The sequence below is a fragment of the Ambystoma mexicanum genome, chromosome 2q (genome assembly GCF_040938575.1).
Source record: "Ambystoma mexicanum isolate Mex_15411 chromosome 2q, UKY_AmexF1_1, whole genome shotgun sequence".
Lineage (NCBI taxonomy): Eukaryota > Metazoa > Chordata > Amphibia > Caudata > Ambystomatidae > Ambystoma > Ambystoma mexicanum.
The window spans coordinates 525,942,927-525,959,818 of record NC_090924.1 but is presented as its reverse complement, the minus strand read 5'-3'; positions in this window follow the sequence as shown (position 1 = coordinate 525,959,818).

Here is a 16,892-nt window from a genome sequence, read left to right as displayed (position 1 = left end):
AGAACTACAACTTTAAAAAAAAATGGAATTAACAAACTTAATGAGCAGTTTTAAATAAATAAGTTTGGAGGACTTAATACACTTTTTAAAAGAATCCAGAAGACAGATTGATAGCAGAAGGGAATTCTGGGTGAGCGGAGCAGCAGATGACAAGGCTTGGGCCAAGTAACGAGCATGTTTGAAAAGTGTGATTTCCAAATGCAGAATATCATCACTTCTAGTCCCCTGCAACCCCTGGAGGTGCACATCTTATTTGCCAGATGCAGAGGGTTGCCCTTGACATGCACCTCGCCAGGATTTTCATGCACCTGCTCTACGCCTCGATCGGGTGGTCTTTATGGACCTGCAGGGGCCTTTTGAGAGAAGGGGTGAGACTATGACTCACTGAGTTTGGGCGCAGGGACACTGGGACTCCAGTCTGCACGCCAGACTGGCACCGGGCATAATTGTTGGTCAGACATAAGCACATTTAACATGTACATGGTTCTCTATCATGTCTCCAGAAAGTACCTTATACCAGGCATATTGCACTGCATGTCAAAGTTCCATTCACCAAAATGTTTTTATATGGTACTTGGTAGAAAATGATTGGGTAATTCCACCAAGTGCCCAGGTACTACCTACCCTCTAGTTACTGTACCAACGTGCTTTAAAAAGGGACCACTTTGGCCTTTCTTAATTAAAATATTCACGTTACTCAATGTATGTCTCTTCTATACGGTTTGTTTTTCATTTCAATTATGTCTTGCCCTGCTGAAAGCTATACAGCATGTTGGAGACCGACTCATTGAGGTAGTGAAGAAATTCAGACCCTCAAATAACTCCTCTGGCTGCTGCTACTGTCCTGTAGCATGTATCACATATATGGCAGCGACCAAAGCACCTTCTTAACTGGTGGGAAATGGCACCATCTGCGGAGGCAAACAACACACAAATCAACTACTTCACCAGGCTATGCGAGAAAAAAAACAAGGATTGGCAAAGCCAAGAGTGTGGGCATTTAGATAGGCATGGGATTGGTATTTGCTAGTGTAAGTAAGGCATGGTATCAACAGTAAGACAGACACAAGTGATCACAGTTCAAGGGTGCTTATTGAACTTCAATTGGGTTGGTTGCATTCCTATCTAATCCTAAATCAAAGGATGGGAGCAAGCTACGACCATCAAATAATAACGCAGTGCTAGTGGTGTCTGTCAAAATAGAAAGGACCTATACTAATACGCCTGTTGCCAATACTTATGTCTAAATATAAAATAGTGTGGGAAACAATGTTATGCAAAATAAAAGTGTTCAAGAAATGATATGTCAGGATATTTAAGCCGTTGGCTTCCCTTCCCCTCATTTTACGCACTGGACAAGGCAGCACACTTGAGCTTAATGCACTCTCTGGCTTCTCTAGCATGAGGGTGCAGTTCAAAACTTCAACATCAGGGCTTTCTGTGCCAATGTCTGCCATTCAAAGTCTCTTTTTTAGAGTGCCTGATGCAATATGACAAACAACACAGTTCCGAAAGTTCTTTTCTCCTTAGGACTTCACACTTACAAATTCTCAGGTGATTTTTTGTTTACCCTGGGTCAACCTCCACCGGGCACAGACCCACTTTAACACAAAGCTTTCAAATGATCTCTCTCTGCTGGGCTCGGACGAGCTTTATCAACGTTGCCATAAATGTTTTTACTAAAGCAACATTGAAGACTTTCAATGTGAGGAGGGTTTTGCTTGACCCGCCGCAGGACCACTTCGATTCACAATTCTCTACAACTCTTTCACTTTTCAGCTGGATACATTATAGAGACCTTCGATTGAGCACCCACGTGGTGACGGACCACTCTGTCAAAGGTATTGTAAATCTGTTTCAAAGTTCAATTACTCATCAGTTCAACTTTATTTGCGTCTTTTATCATATGTATTTCAAACAATGTTCATTCCAGCGCTGGCCATACAATGTTGTCGCTTGCAACCTTGGCTTCAACAAATACTGGTCATGTATCGGTCTCCCCAACTCACCGGCTGTGATGATTTCACTGACACTACTTTGTTGTTGGAGCCAAGGACAGTACCACGGTGGCTGAGAATTCTCCTGCCTGGATTCTTGACATGGGAGGGCCGCAGGTATCTCTTATCTCTGACACACAATGCAGGATTCTTCAGCCTGTTTTCCTGGTCTTATGCTTTCCAATCTCGAGGGCTCATGAAAGCAATGGTTCAGTGTCAAAAACATCAGGGGAACTTCCCTCCCTGCAATGTCCTTCTGTTTTGCTGTCTTTCTGAAGACCCATCACCGAGGTGATCCCCCTCGCACTGGTCCAGCCCCAGAAACTGGATCAAAAAGCGATGGCTGTGTCCTGGAAACCTGGATGACAGATCCCGAGGGACTAGTGGGCGGGACACCTTCTGGTTTCTCACACTAGGCACTAATCTAGTGGTAATGCCTGTCCATAATATGGCAACAACTGGAAAATTGAGTGATTACCTGAGCATGTGATGTCAGTACCTGGCAAATGCTTATCTAATACCTCAAACCAAAATGGTTGGCTTTTGTCATTGCCTGTTTTTAACAGGACTTCAGTCCAGGCTCGGACTGGCCTATAGGGCATTAGGCCCATGGCAGAACCAAAAACACAAAATGCTCGTGTGGGCCAGTTTTTTGGTTCAAAGTTGGCCACATTTAGGCCCAATTTGGGCCAGTTTTATGAGTTAATTCACTCTGAGGCTAATAGTTTTGACCAGTGTTGCTAGATAGATATTCTTTAAAATTCACAATTTGCATCACACGTTATAAAAAAACCTCCCCCTTGTTTACTATTCAAACAGTGTCACAAAAGGAATGAATAGCCATTTGCAACTGTAGGCCACTTTTTTATTGGTGCACGAGACAATTTTATGGCCTAGTCGGACCCTGCTTCAGTCCAGGACATATATTAGGAGATGTGTATTTCTCCAGTATCCATTTACAGCTGCAATTAAGCCATTAACTCTCAGCAGACTGCTTAGAACAAACATTGGCTGGATAAAGTTTGATATTATTTCTTGACAGAAGGAGCTCCGAAAGATCCCAGAAGGTTGTGTTTAAGACAGGGAGGGGAAGGTTGTGTTGAGAATGGCCACAGGGAGTAGCATGGCCATGCGCTGTCAATGGCTGGGTAAATAACCAAACAAAACCCACAAGCTGTGTGTCCCTCCTCATAAGCCATTTCTCTCTTACCTGTACACATGCACCAGTTTCGGCTTGTAGGTGGTGCTAGAGTACCACCTCACAGCCCAAACTAAAAACAAGAAAAGCATTCTCCTGCTATGTTCTCATAATTTGTAATGACATTCTCTTGCACTTCAGAAGGGCTCCCGCTCTCAGCCACTTCAGCAAGGAGGTAAAAACTTTAAGACCTCTTCAGCAAAGCTGGGGGCTGAGCAAGGCAACCTTTCCCAGGCCCACCTCCCCCATTGCACCCTCGTCCTCTTCAGCAAAGCTGGGGCCTGAGCAAGGCAACCTTTCCCAGGCCCACCTCCCCCATTGCACCATCTGCCATTTTGATAGTTATCTGTTGCTTCCCAGCTAGGTTTGTGCTATAGGAAACCCACCTACATACATACATGCACCCAAGACTCACCGCCACTTATTTTCCTTATTAATGCACAGTGTCATTGCTACTATGAAAGCATTCTATGTTCTTGAGTCTATCATTTTGAAAATGACTATGGCTCTCTAGGGCCAGGGGCTCTTTGGATTGATGTATCATCTAAGAACCCAGGCTGTGACCTAAGCTTAATGGCAAAAATATTTCATTCATATTCTATATTACATGGCCTGCTGTAGCAGCCATGTAGTTATGGTTAAGTTGCTAAACCCATACGAAAAGCACGTTTTGGATGGCTTATAACTTCGCTCCCCCTGGATGAATACTCAGCAAACTTTGCAGAAAAATATATGGCCCACTTTGAATTATTTTGCAAAGGTTGGTGAGGTTTGGTCAAGGAGAGCAAAGTTATAGGCGGGTTCCCAAAATGTCTTTTTTCCCATAAACTGAATGGAGAAAAAAAACTTTGCTCACGCCTACAGCCCAAACTGCTGGATGAATTTCCACCAAATTTGCGGCAGGAGTGGCGTCTTGGTCCTGAAAGCATGCTTTTGTTAATTTAGTGCAAATCCGTTCAGTAGTTTTTTTTAAAAACGACTAAAAAGTAGGTACCAAAAAATTTGTGATATCTAGGTCCGCTCTGCGGACACACTTCACGGACATCAGACGTGCCCACTGATTGGATGATGAAAAGCGTGACGTGCATCAGATTTTTGGAAATGCCCGCCATCTTGGATTTGCGGACAGTGACCTGTGTCCGCGGACATTGCAGTAAAAACATATTAAAAAACACAACATTACACTTGTCAAACTTATCAAATTGTCTCTGGGGGGGTGAGGATGGGATGGGATATGGCTGCAAGAAGCAAAAAAACGGGTGGTTTTTGCTGCAAAAGTCTGCGAATAGTCAGATGTTCGCAAACAGTCCTGAGAAGTTCGGGGACACTTCAGATGTTTGAGGGCAGTTTTTGGATGGCATATAACTTTGGCACCACTCAATGAAACTGCATGAGGTTTTATAATTAGGTTCCTGACCCGATTCCGAATGGGTTTGCAATGTTTGGTGGGATTCTGTCAAGAGGGGGTGAAATTAGAGGGGGGGCTCCCAAAATATTATAAAGGTTTATAAATGTGGTGCCATTTGAGAAATCTACACAAAGGTTTGCAAAGAAATCATAGATCTAGATAGAAATTTTTTCATAAAGTCTGAATGGATTTTGTCAAGTGGGGGCTAGGTTATATGACGATTGTATGTGCATACATTTGACACTTATGAAAAAATAAAACATGAGTGGATTTCCAGGAAACTTGTCTAAGGGGCATTGGCAAGGACCTTAAAGCATAGTTTTGCAAATGTGCCTGTATTTTATTTTTTGACGTGTCAAAAGGTACAAAAAATAATGATATACCTTTGGTGACTGAGGCCACATTGTCGGGGTCATGGAATAAGGTCATGATCTGGACAATCTGGTTACTGGCCATGACCACTAGGGACAACACATGGGGTTAAAGTGGCCATGCACACCTGGGACCGGCTTTGTGGTAAAGTTATTTGAAAGTGGGATGAAAATGTGCTTGTGGTAATTTGGTCATAGGGTTCTCTCTTCACCTTCTGCAGGCTGCCATGGAAAGCAAAGAGGGGCCCTGTATGGAACCCTGCCTTACCTTTCCATGGTGGCCATCTTGGAAAAAGATTTTCCTTCCTACACCGGGACGTGTCCCGGTGTAGGAAGGAAAATCCATTTATTTTTTTAGCACCCGGGTTCCCACTTTGGGAACCTGGGGTGCTAATGGCCTTCATCCCCCATTGAATGGGCTGGAATGGGGGGATAATGGTCAGGAGACCTCGTTATTCACCCTTGCTTCACTTAGGTTGATAACTTGGGCTGCTGGGCTGGTATCCACTGTTCCAGTCCCTGGAATGGGGGATGAACCATTAGCACTATTCCCATTAGCATAACACAACATGCTAATGGAAATGTTGGAAAATCTTGTTGAGTCTATGTATTTTACTGAGAAATGTAAAGTAGATGGAGTCTAATCAATTTGTTTTGTTCAATTTTTTAACTGCTCCTAAAGGAACATTTCTTTTGTTATTGAGCTTAGAACGAAAGGTGGGGAGGGAAAGAGGCAGCAAGCACCAATATGGAGGGGCAGGTGGACAGGGGAAAATGTTGCACATGTGTTACTTCTAAGGTGGGGGCAGTGTTTCTCATGCTCCTTGATTACCGCTTCAAAGGCACTTTGAAATTATTCCCTCTGCAAAATGATTTGTTATAGTATATAATATATACATATGACTGTTGTCTGTTGTCTTAAAGAAATATGGATCAACAGCATCTTTTATTGCTTGCAAGGTAGCTGGTGGGATTTTGTGTCCCACAGAAGTAGGCAGTGTGGTTACAGTATTGGTTGAGGAAGATGAGGTGGAGGAAGATAGCCTCCTACTTGCTAAGAAAGGAATAACCTTTCTGAAAGCATTGCGGTCATTGGATTTGGCATGGCAGCACATGGAGGTAGTCCCGTAGGAGTACTGTCCGGGGAGTCTGCAACTGAGTACAAAGTTACACTCAGTGCATTTCACTTTGGCAGCTTTGGCCTTTGGTACATTCCCAACAGTGGTTAAGAACTGCCACACCCATGATTCTCTCTGGGTCCTAGAGGTAGACACTTCCTCTACCTCATCTTCTTGATCCTCTTGATTGTCTTTGGAAGTACTGCGCTTTCTTTGTTGTGAAGGTCCTCCAGCTGGTCTTGGTGGTGGGTCTTGGGGAGGAGGGATGGCAATAGGTGATGCCATTTCTAAGATAAAAAGTAGTTTTGCCAAAATTCCTCCAAGTATGTACTGTGCACTAGATTGTTAATGGATAATGAGTAAGAATAGGTGTAGGAGCTGTGCAAGGGAAATTTTGAAGTTGAAAGTTCCTAGATCAGTAGAAAATGCAGTTCCGAACTGTCCGCAAAGCACAGATCTGATTGTGAAGTGCAGACACGTTCTCAGACAAGTCATCATGCCGCTCACCAGCGTATGGTCACGTGGCACTGTCCAGACTGTCCATGATGAAGTGAGATGTTCGTGGACATCTATGGACGTAAAATCAGTTGAAAAAGTTGTAAACAGTGAATAGAAGTGTTAAAAATGATGCTAAAAGGTGGGAAATGGTAGAGCTTTAAGGTCAAACTTTGTAAATTGCACACAAATGCTGCTATATTGGGTAAGTATGATATTAGTAAGTTGTAGGAAAATAGCACGCACTGGTATAAATCCATGAAATTCACCAAAAAAACTTTGTTAAAGGGACGTTATGGTTAAGTTGGACTAATAAAAACCTATGAAATTCACTGAAAAATCTTTGTTAAAGGGACATTATGGTTACAAGTAAAACCAAAAAAAACTCAGAAATTCACCAGTTATGGTAAGCTAAGCAACCATAACTCACGCCACCTCCGTGCACTGCTAAGACTATCACCCAGGACATCAAAGATGACATCACAACTGTCATTGATGACATCACTGATGACATCACATGTGAAATTAATTTTGATATAAAGTCCCTAAAGGGGTTGTGTTTATAATGTTGGTAACAAGATGCCAGGGGTGATCGGGAGACCAACATTGAATTGGAGTGTTGTTGTTAATAGAGGAACCTAATCATATATAAATGTAGGCAATGACTGCAGCATGCACCATAGAAGTACAATATTTATAATCTTGTAATTTTGGAAAGTACAATAATGAATGCTACCTTATGCAAGTTTTGAGTAATGTTAAACATGTAATAACTAGCTAACAATTCAAGACTACTTGTGCTTGTACATATGAAAAACCACAATGCATACAAATCAGAGGCAGATACAAGGAAACTAAAGTAAGGAAGAAAGAAACGGCATCATCAGAAAATGTTGATAACATTAAACTTTATCTTCATGTATACAATTGAATAGTGTGTTTGAGGTCTGCTTATTTCCCCACGTATGTGCACCATTAGCTGGGACTAAACCCTAAGGAACGTACTTTAAGAACATATGATAAGGTTAACGTCTAGATATATAGTACCTTTTCAATTTTAATATTCTGACTGTCAGTGAACAAAACCACCTGGCATCTTGTAGGTGATTTCAATTCGGCACTTCACCTAAGTCAATGCCTAGCATGTAATGCGCAACTGAAACCCTTATTTATTTATTTGTGTCTATGGGTTCTTTTATTCTGAACGATGTACCACTTATATAACGCCCCTCCCTTTTAACCTCCCCTCTCACACTGAACCAGGAATCAGGCTGGTTTGCAAAGTTAAAATATTTATTTAGGTATTTCACAATATAATCACACTATTTTTAATGGGTGTACAATAATCACCTATGGGGTGATGTCACACTAAGCAATCCCTTTAATCACACGGAGTAATAAGGAGCAAAAATAATGCAACACAGCAATAATACTTTTGTGGGTTTGTTCAAATCAATAGCAATGTGGTTACTCTTTCCTCCTGCTCACCCTCAACCGCCCAATATGCAATGTAGAGAGATACGAGGAGAGAGAACAGGTTTCAGGAATGCAGAATTCAAGCAAATATATCAATCCCGATTTCCCCCAAGCAAACACAAGAGAGAAACAGAACTAATTGGCAAACTGTCAAAATGGTTTTAAAGTTGGCTTTGAATGGAAAGGGTAAAACACTGAAAATGGTTTAATCACAGAAATTGTTGAAATACTAATGAGAGCCGCTTTGTAAGGTTGCAGACAAACACTAGCAATGATTTGAGAGTAATAAGCAATGGGAAAACTTAAATTTGAGGTCGGGCGCAATGAAAAGCTATTTCACACGTTATAGATTTTGCCCAAACTAAAATTTGCAGCAAACTTTTCAGCGCGCGGTAATCGTGATCGCGGTTTTGGGTTCTCTGGAAAGCTTAGCTTGTTAGCTACAAGCAGACACTTTAATTTCATTTCTAACATGAAATTTGAGGAAGTTATGGACGTTTTCGTGGAGGTCGTTTTTTTTCAGATAGGTCGGGTGCAATGAAAAGCTATTTAACACGTTATAGAATTTGCCCAAAATGAAAATTTGCGGCAAACTTTTCCGCGCGCAGTAATCTAGCATGAACTTTGAGGAAGTTATAGACATTTTCGTGGAGGTCGTTTTTTTTCAGATAGAGGCAAATTGTAAAACAAGGATGCGCTTTTAAAAATACAAACAGGATTTCTTTACACTAGGGATGGATTATGAAGAAGCAAACTACACGATAGCACAGCCACCAGTCCAGGATGCCTCTGGGTCAGGTTTTTGCCTGCCAAGACGCTCGCCTTGTTCAGAAAAATATATATCAGTGCAAAGATTGGTTAAACACTACTGGTACAGAAGGAGATAGATAATAGGGATGATATAGAGAGTTCCGGCAGTTCAAAAATATTCTAACAATGCAGTTCTGGGTATAATAGAGGATGTGTTTGGATAGGGATGACTATGGGCAGTACATAAACTAGTGACAATCCTATACTAAGGATACTCACTACATAGGTTTAAACAGAACTGCCCGGGATTCAGGCCAGTTAGGATTTCTGGATAGTAATTCTGCTGGGCACACCGGACTGGACAGTAAGGCGCTCTGATCTGCAATCAGCAAGGCACTCTGGTCCACAGCTATCTGGTCACAGCACGGCTTTACTGGGTTGGGTTTTTGGATTCTGGCAATGATTCTTAGCAGGAAAACAGTACAGCACAGCCAGGCTGTTCTTTGGTGCCCCTTAGATGTCTGGGGTATATTCTGGTTTCTGAAATTTTAAGGCCAAGCTGAGAATGGTTCAGCCCTGGAAATGGGCCTTTCTGCTTGCCAAGTTTCTGGAGTCTGGAGTCTGGAATATGGATAGTTCTCTTGCAAAGTGCTCTGCCAGCAATCGGTTGGTGGGTGAATGTGTGTCTTTATAAGTCCTCAGCTGTCTCTATTTATGCATTTGATAAAGGGCTGTGTATGCTGAATTATCCTAAGCGCACCCCCTTGGTAGGCTATAGGCTAGAATCTTTCCTCTCCCTTGATTGGAGGAGAAAACAGTGTGTCACCATGATGATGTGGTTTTATGAGGCAGGGAATCCTCCCCTTGGGTTTTGAACATTAAAACTACTTTTCATATAATACATATTTACAATTTTGCAAACTTTATAACAATAGCATATCTAGATCACATATTTTGTGGAGCAAGTGCTCTTCCAAGCCCCATCGCGGTAGACTCTTGGGTCTAGATTTGACAGAATTTCGCACTTTTTGGCTGGGACACAATCTCTAGTTTGTCCAAAACTGATACACATGTGCGCATTGTATATGGGCATAAGCAGGTGAAGTTTCATGCTTCTGACATAAATACATTTGGTATAAAACCACAATTTCTACAGTTATGTCCCAGAACATAGCACAGAGTTCTGGCTCCTCTTAAAATGTGCAGCAAAAATGTAGGTTCAGAATTTGGGGGTTTCTATATTTTTTACAATTGTACACAGTAAATTATCAGTGTTATTAGAAATCTGCTTTTTGTCCATTGTGAATCAACAAAATTGTCTGTCCCCGCCTCCGTTTCCTTCTTGCAGCTTCAGCAGCAATCTCCACCCACTTGCTTCTGGCAGAGGCCCTTCACAATCCTTCCTGATTAGCATCTCCATGCCTGGGAGGAAGCCCATTGTGATCTTCCCAGAGCAGCCCCAGTGCCCGTCCCCTCTTAATCAACACCTGAATGTGAGTTCCTGGCCCAGCGAGCAGAAGGGAGGTGCCTTGCCCAGTGGGGGAAGTTGTTTGTAGTTTTGGCTTTTATCAGGCTTACTTTAAAAGGCACTTTCTTACATTTTTCTTTGCTGAAAATAAACTTGCAATTTTAAAACAAACATCTAGAACACTGATTCCAGGCTCTAAACCATGAAGTTGCAACCTAGGTTACTCTTGATAACAGCTCACTTAGATTTTAGAAATTAGATCTTAATGCTACAAATTTACAGTTTAACTGCAGGCTTTTGAAACAGTCACAGGCGGCCGCTGGTACTGGGCCCAGATTTTGACAGCTTTCACAGGCAGGCAAGCTGGCTGTGGATGTTTTTGTGACCAATTCAGCTTTCTGGGATATTGCAATTCCACCATGCTTTCTTGACTTCAGTAAAATGTGACACCCCACAAGAAGATTGGATGTTTGTGGTTGTTTCGGACCAGCATTTTGTATTTTCATCAATCAAGAAAAGATTTAACTGCAAGATTTCGGATTTCTTTCAGCAAGCTTTTCATCTGTGCTCCATTTTTACATGTTGGGCAGCCCAATGACATGTTTCAGAAAGGCAGTCTCCATTTCACCACTGACAACATGCTTGGTAGATTTGGCAGCCAACTTTTTGTGCTTGGTAGAGCGCAATTTCCTTAGATTTTGGTGTGCATGGGGTTTTCGTGGGCATTTTGATGATGCTGGTGCCCCCAGCACACAGTGATACTGCAGGGCAGATCAGAGTGGGTTAAAACATCCCACAAAGCCCCCCTCGTGACTTGACTTTTGACCGCCCATCAAGGGGAAGTTGGGAGATTGGGATGTTCAGTTTTCTTTCCGGTCCAAGTGAAAAAAATGTGTCTGCTTCTCCCATCAGTGGTGGATCGACAGGTTCTCCTCGCAGGTTCCGGTAGAAGTGTATGAAGCGATAGCCCGGGCCCCTTGGGTCTTTCCCCCTGGTCCCTGAGTGGTCCTCCTTGGGCTCAGCATCCATGGTTTCAGTCATAGAATGACAAAACAGAGCATATCTGTAGACATTTCCCCACCACTATTCATGTAGTGGGGCAGATGCATACATTTGATAGATACATGACAATCTTTCTCGCTTATACTTATAACTAATTATAGCAGATGGAATGGTTTTTACAATTGGAATTTTCTAGGGAGCAGGAATGTCCCCCTCTGGGTTTCCAGATGTTCCCTCTAGTTGCTGCAGAGCATGCCTAGGATGGCAACACTTCAGCTGGTTGATGTGGACCCCCTTATCTTCCCCTTCTGCCAAACTGCCTTTGGGGATACGGATTTTGTAGGTGACTGGTGAGATTTTGTCTACAATTTCAAAAGGACCCCGCCAGCTAGTAAGACATTTGCGCTGTTTGGCCTGGCTCCTTTGGAAATTGTACAAGTAGACCCGGTCTCCTACTTGGTATTCTTTTCTAGTTGTCTTAAGGTCATAGTGGGTCTTCATACTGTCTGCAGATCTTTCAAGATTCCGCTGAGCATAGGCAAAAGCATGTTGAAGGAGTTTTCTCAGATTCTCAACATACTCATGAGTTGTGGAGGCATTTATCAAGGTCTGCTCTTGGGTTTTGTAGAGCAGTTGCTGGGGAAGCACCATCCTTCATCCAGTCATCAGCTCAAACGGTGACATTTTAGTTGCAGAACAAGGGGTAGATCTGATGGCCATCAGGACAAGAGGTAATCAAATGTCCCAACTTGGCCCAGAATCTGCCACAAACTTTTTTAATATGCTCACAATTGTCTTGTTGAATCTCTCAACTCCACCAGTAGAGGCTTGCCGGTAGGCAATGTGCAATTTCATTTTGACCCCAAGTATCTCCCACATCTTTGTCCTCACTTCGCTAATCAAGTGGCTACCTCGGTCTGACTCAATCCTTTGGGGTAGTCCAAAACACGAGAAGATGTGGTTGATCATCAGGGTAGCTGCTTTTTCTGCCTTGCAATTTGGGGCAGGGAGACATTCTACCCATTTAGTGAACAAGCATGTCACGGTCAACATGTACTTGTTCCCCCTAGAGGAGCGAATCACAGGCCCGATCAAATCGACTTGTAAATCTTACCAAGGCAGTGTCATCCCCATATTTTGGAGAGGCGCATGGTGTGTGAGGGATGTTGGCTGAAATTGTGCACACACAAGACACCCCTTCAAGTATTGGTCGAGGTCCTGCCCCATGTGTGGCCACTATGCAACCTCTCTTAAGATTTCAAGTGTTGTATGAAACCCCCTATGACCGGCTGTGGCCGCATCATGGGCGTGACTTAGCATCAGGCTTCGGAATGAGGTAGGGACCATCCACTGGTCATGGCCAGCCAGGGATCTCCTTACCAACAAACCGTCTTGGATCCGGAAAATTTTTGGACATTTCATCAACACTCTGAGGTCCTCTTTCCCTATATAATTGGTATCCGTCAGGGGAATGTTCTCAGGGTCCTCAGTGTGTTGATAAATCTTACCAATTATTGGATCCCCTTTTTGAGCTGTAATCAAATGAGCATTTGGGATCTCCTTAATCCATTGTGCAGTTGAGAGTTCATTGTAAGCATTTGTCTGGGACCTAGTGATAGTAGTGACCAGGATTTCCCCCAACAGGGACTCGATTTCAAGTAGATCCCCTTGGATGGCTCTGGTTTTGGCCAGCTGATCAGCTAGGTCATTTCCAGTTTTGTCTGGTCCCTCTACTTTCAAATGACCCTTGATCCTTTTCCAGTAGATGGTCATCCCATTCGAGGTGACCAGATCATCAATATTTTGGATTAATTTTCCATGTTTCAATGGTTTGTTATTAGCACATAGCATGCCTCTGGTTTTCCAGTTAACCAGGTGCTCCACGAACCCGTACCGTACATAATCCGAATCAGTGATTAAGACCAGTTTGTGGAGTTGGGGTTGGACAGCAGTGAGGATGGCTTGATGCACAGCCATCAGCTCTGCCACTTGACTACTTCGGGGACCGATTTTGTACCCAGCGGAGGGTTCTGCATCATTCACTCATGCATTCCCTACGCCGGCCACAAGTTCTTTTTCCCCGTTGTTGTCAACATGGTAGGAGGTTTATAGTGAAAATGTCGACTGCAAAAATGTCGACTGCAAAAATGTGGGGGAAAAAATTTCGAATGTGTTTTTAAAAAAAAAAATTATGGGGGGTTCCCCCCTCAACCTCCTGTTTATTTTTACTAGCTTTACTAGCTAGACACCAAAAAAACATATAAATTAAAAAAAACACATTTGAATGTTTTTTTTTCCATTTTTTTTCGACATTTTTGCATTCAACTTTTTACAGTCGACATTATAACTGGACACCATGGTAGGAGCATCCATCCACAGACAGTGGGCATTCCCTCACACTGGTCTTCTTCAAAGACTTTGTGTGTGGAGTTAAGGTATGCCTCCATGTTGTCCTTGATTTTAAGACTTTCGTCCTCGAGACAGTTTTCTCTGGCACAATCATGCCAGTCAGCCAGACCTTGCGCAAGAGGACTCTTCTTGTTTTGGCCATATCTGACCTCCACAGGAAAGCCTTGCATTGACAGAATCCATGAAGTAATTCGGGAATCACTCACATTTCCGGCCTGGATTCTGTCACTTTGGAGATATTGCAGAGGCTGGTCTGGAGTCTCCACTATGATGTGTTCCCCCTGGATAAACGAGATGTAATTCTTCAATGCCCACACCATTGCCAGGAGTGCCTTCTCACAATCGTTGAATTTTTCCTCCACAGAGGATAAAGTCTTACTCGCATAGGAGATTACTTTATTGACCTTGTCATGCTTTTGATATAATACTGAAGTCAAGCATGTATTTGAGAACCCTGTCTCCAAGAAGAACTCCTTGTTTTTGACAGGGTAAGCTAGGCAAGGTGCTTGTGAGAGGCTTCTTTTGAGTTGTCTTACTGCCTCGGCTTGTTCTGGACCCCACTCCCACTTGACCCCCCCCCCTTCAAAAGATGGATCAGGGGTCTTGTGATCTTTGCGTAGTCCTCAATGAACTGTCTACTGTAAATAGTTAGTCCAAGGATGCTCCTTAGTTCCCGCAGAGTTCTGGGGTCTTTTAATTTCTGAAGTGCTTCCACTTTCTTTTCCTGGGGACAGAGACCCTGAGGAGTAATTTCATGCCCCAAGAAATTGACACGGGTTCTGCACCACTGTGCCTTTTGAAAGCAGGGTTTTGCTCCGGCAGCCCTCAACTGTGTCAGAACATAACAGATCTCCGATATGTGTTCCTCCACAGTTGAGCTTTTGACTAAAACATCATCCACATAGGCCAGGTTACCCCTTTCACCCAAATCGGGCATGGCCTTGTGTAGAAAAATGTTAAATTAATTGCCAGAGTTGATGTATTCGAAGGGAGTCCGGGTCCATATGTACTGCTGCCCCCAAAGGTGAAAGCCAGCTTGTATTGGTCCTCCCTACTGACAGGTACAGTCCAGTACCCATTGGTCAGGTCAATGTCAGTGAATACCTTTGACCCCTGGATCTGGGCCAGCCCTTGGTCAATGTAGGGAAGAGGCCATCGGGAAGTATGGACCCGTTTGTTGAGCTCCCTTAGGTCGGCGCAGAGTCTCCACTGGCCGTTTGGCTTCAAAATCCCCAGCACCAGATTATTGAAGGTACTGTGGACTGGACGTATTATCCCACTGGACTCAAGGTTCTTAATTATTTCAGTAATGGACTCCATTGATGCGAGAGGCAAGGGATATTGGTTCACAAACACTGGAGTCATGCCAGGGGCCGTGGGAATTGTTGTTGTGTGGATGTTGGTGCGACCACAGTCATATGAATCCACCGCAAAGAGATCTTGAAAATCTAAGAAAACTTGTTTCAATTGTTGCTTTTGCTCCAGTCTCACAGGCATTGGCTAGGTTGACTCTCTCTTGAACCATCTGCCTGAATCCTGGAAAGACTTCCGGTTTTGCTATCTCAGCTGCCTCTTCCAGTTGGGTGGAGAAGTCCCTGGTCAAAGTGCTGATTTGGACTGGTGGCTTCAGGTGGTGAAGGCAGTCCTTGCAGACCTGAAGGATCACCTCATCCCTCCCGAAGTCACAGGTCACATCTTGCTTACCATACGGGCAGGAAGTGTGCACCAGGAAATTCCCCCCATGCCGGGTGAAGATCCTTTCTGGTGTTGTGTCATCGTCTCTATCACTGTCGAAACAGCCTTGGGGATTGGTCCTAACAGTGAATTACCTAAATCTATGGAAAGATGTCGGTCATCAACCACCATTCCAATAATGGTGCCTGCGGCCAGAGTGATACTCTTTAAGTCACTGTTATCCACCTCTATTGGAATGGTGTTGTGTTCTGTGTTGACTAGTGGTGTTGGGTTTACCCCCAACCCTTGCTGTTGGAAGTGAGCATTAAGATGAATATAGGTGTCAGGGTTCAGTTTTTATCCTCTTTTAACTTTCACTTCCAGGGAGAATTGTTGAGTCCTTTCTGGGATGTTGACTTCCTCTCCAATCTGAATTTCAACAGCATAAGGCAGCAGTTGAGCTGACCTAAATGCTTTCTCTGGGTCTTCAAAGTCCATGGGATTACCTGCTAATTGGGACCAAGCTTTGAAGTTTATTAGGTCCAAACTAATTGCAAAGTGATTGAGAATATCACTGCCTAAGTAAAACGCAGCAGGGACATCTCGCACGACCCGACAATTATGGACTATACTCTTGTTGTCTATGGACATTTTGAGCATACACCTGCTAGGCAGGAGATGTTTGGAATTGGGTGTTTCCAGGTCCATTTCCCATTTGTCTATCAATTTAACTGTGGGAATGGCTGGATCTTTTGGGAGTTTGCGGAACATGGCCACGCTGATGAAGCTCTTACCGTTCTTCAAACACACTCGGGCAAGAACAGAGTCCTTCCCTTCATTTAACTGAATAGGGATGAACAACTGCTCTCCAATTTTCTGAATATCAGCCAGGCTTTGAGCTGATTTCTCATCTTTCTGGACTATAGGAGTGGGAATGTCTGATTGTGGATTGGTAAATAATTTCAGAGTGTTTCCTTCCAGTGTGGAATGCTACCTTAGACTGGAAGGAAGGTTGATTTTCAGAAATAGAGAGGACCCCCCTTCACCAGTTTGTTGTCCTACTGCAATTACTGTCACGTCTGGGATTTGATTATTCTGGAAGTGAAATTCTATTTGGTCAGGTTTTTGTTCAACCATGTGGCATGTGCCGTTTAAACTAACATGGTTGACACTCTGTTTCAATTTTATTAATCGGCTAGTATGGGTCCAGAGGACCTTGTTTACAGAATCTATGAGGGGAGACAACCTACGCAGGATGTAATTCCCTAGTAAACAAGGGGTGCCCTCTGGAGTCACAACTATGACCGAGTGCTTCACCTTGTGTCGCCCAATTTGAATGTCCAAATCCGCAGTCCCCTCGACGGGAATTTCCTTCCCGTACTAGTTCTGAAGTTGTCCAGGAAGAGGGGTGAGAGGAATTTGGTATTTCTCCCCCTTCCCGAATTCAGTTGATCAAAGGCCCTTTTTGAAGAAGGGTAGCTTGGGATCCAGTGTCCACCAGTGCCAAAATTGTACATTGCCCCTGT